This window comes from Filicampus tigris, unplaced genomic scaffold (genome assembly GCF_054856515.1).
Source record: "Filicampus tigris isolate MCC_2025a unplaced genomic scaffold, RoL_Ftig_1.0 HiC_scaffold_40, whole genome shotgun sequence".
Classification (NCBI taxonomy): Eukaryota; Metazoa; Chordata; class Actinopteri; order Syngnathiformes; family Syngnathidae; genus Filicampus; species Filicampus tigris.
In genome coordinates, this window is record NW_028233421.1 from 87,501 (window position 1) to 90,000 (window position 2,500).

Sequence of the window (2,500 nt, forward strand, 5' to 3'; positions counted from 1 at the left end):
CGGCCCGCGGAGTCCGATTGAACACCCCCCAGGTCGGGCAGGCTCGCTCTGTTGAGCGCATGGAGGTTGACATAGAAAATAATCCAACACGCGGAGCTCCAGGCGGGGGGGCCCTCGCCCGGCCCGCGGAGTCCGATTGAACACCCCCCAGGTCGGGCAGGCTCGCTCTGTTGAGCGCATGGAGGTTGACATAGAAAATAATCCAACACGTGGAGCTCCAGGCGGGGGGGCCCTCGCCCGGCCCGCGGAGTCCGATTGAACACCCCCCAGGTCGGGCAGGCTCGCTCTGTTGAGCGCATGGAGGTTGACATAGAAAATAATCCAACACGTGGAGCTCCAGGCGGGGGGGCCCTCGCCCGGCCCGCGGAGTCCGATTGAACACCCCCCAGGTCGGGCAGGCTCGCTCTGTTGAGCGCATGGAGGTTGACATAGAAAATAATCCAACACGTGGAGCTCCAGGCGGGGGGGCCCTCGCCCGGCCCGCGGAGTCCGATTGAACACCCCCCAGGTCGGGCAGGCTCGCTCTGTTGAGCGCATGGAGGTTGACATAGAAAATAATCCAACACGTGGAGCTCCAGGCGGGGGGGCCCTCGCCCGGCCCGCGGAGTCCGATTGAACACCCCCCAGGTCGGGCAGGCTCGCTCTGTTGAGCGCATGGAGGTTGACATAGAAAATAATCCAACACGTGGAGCTCCAGGCGGGGGGGCCCTCTCCCCCCCCGGTGAGTCCGCTCACAGTGCCCCTATGTCGGGCAGGCTCATTGCAATGTGCGCATGGAGGTTGACTTAGAAAATATTTGAGAGTGACATGAGCTCCAGGCAGACACCGACTCATCGCCCGTGGGGTGTCCGACGAGCCCTCACCAATCTTGGATTAATGTTTGGCGAGGCTCCCCTGATCAGCTCTGGAGGTGGCAAGTTCTGAAAAAGTGGTTTCTGAAAATGTGCCCCTTGTATTTTGTGAAACCAGGGGTAACCTAGCGAGTAGGCAAACTCATCCCCTGACTGGGGGGATCAACTTTTACCTACTACAGCGCCCCTAATGGCCAAAAGTGGTACTGCTCCCCCTGGTAGCCTAACCCATTGAAATGAATGGGAAAAATTAATTTAGGCTACCAGGGCTTTGGGCTACCAGGGCTTTGGGCTACCAGGGCTTTGGGCTACCAGGGCTTTTTGCTACCAGGGCTGTGGGCTACCAGGGCTTTGGGCTACCAGGGCTGAGGGCTACCAGGGCTATTATAGGCGGCCACCACTGCACTAGTGGCAGCCCGGGGAAGGTGCCTGTTGCTCGGATATGCTTTTACGCACGTCGGCCTCTGCGCCCTGGAGCTTTTTTATGCTACCAGGGCTATTATAGGCGGCCACCACTGCACTAGTGGCAGCCCGGGGAAGGTGCCTGTTGCTCGGATATGCTTTTATGCACGTCGGCCTCTGCGCCCTGGAGCTTTTTTATGCTACCAGGGCTATTATAGGCGGCCACCACTGCACTAGTGGCAGCCCGGGGAAGGTGCCTGTTGCTCGGATATGCTTTTACGCACGTCGGCCTCTGCGCCCTGGAGCTTTTTTATGCTACCAGGGCTATTATAGGCGGCCACCACTGCACTAGTGGCAGCCCGGGGAAGGTGCCTGTTGCTCGGATATGCTTTTACGCACGTCGGCCTCTGCGCCCTGGAGCTTTTTTATGCTACCAGGGCTATTATAGGCGGCCACCACTGCACTAGTGGCAGCCCGGGGAAGGTGCCTGTTGCTCGGATATGCTTTTACGCACGTCGGCCTCTGCGCCCTGGAGCTTTTTTATGCTACCAGGGCTATTATAGGCGGCCACCACTGCACTAGTGGCAGCCCGGGGAAGGTGCCTGTTGCTCGGATATGCTTTTACGCACGTCGGCCTCTGCGCCCTGGAGCTTTTTTATGCTACCAGGGCTATTATAGGCGGCCACCACTGCACTAGTGGCAGCCCGGGGAAGGTGCCTGTTGCTCGGATATGCTTTTACGCACGTCGGCCTCTGCGCCCTGGAGCTTTTTTATGCCACCAGGGCTATGTTAGGCGGCCACCACTGCACTAGTGGAAGCCCGGGGAAGGTGCCTGTTGCTCGGATATGCTTTTACGCACGTCGGCCTCTGCGCCCTGGAGCTTTTTTATGCCACCAGGGCTATTATAGGCGGCCACCACTGCACTAGTGGAAGCCCGGGGAAGGTGCCTGTTGCTCGGATATGATTTTACGCACGTCGGCCTCTGCGCCCTGGAGCTTTTTTATGCCACCAGGGCTATGTTAGGCGGCCACCACTGCACTAGTGGAAGCCCGGGGAAGGTGCCTGTTGCTCGGATATGCTTTTACGCACGTCGGCCTCTGCGCCCTGGAGCTTTTTTATGCCACCAGGGCTATGTTAGGCGGCCACCACTGCACTAGTGGAAGCCCGGGGAAGGTGCCTGTTGCTCGGATATGCTTTTACGCACGTCGGCCTCTGCGCCCTGGAGCTTTTTTATGCCACCAGGGCTA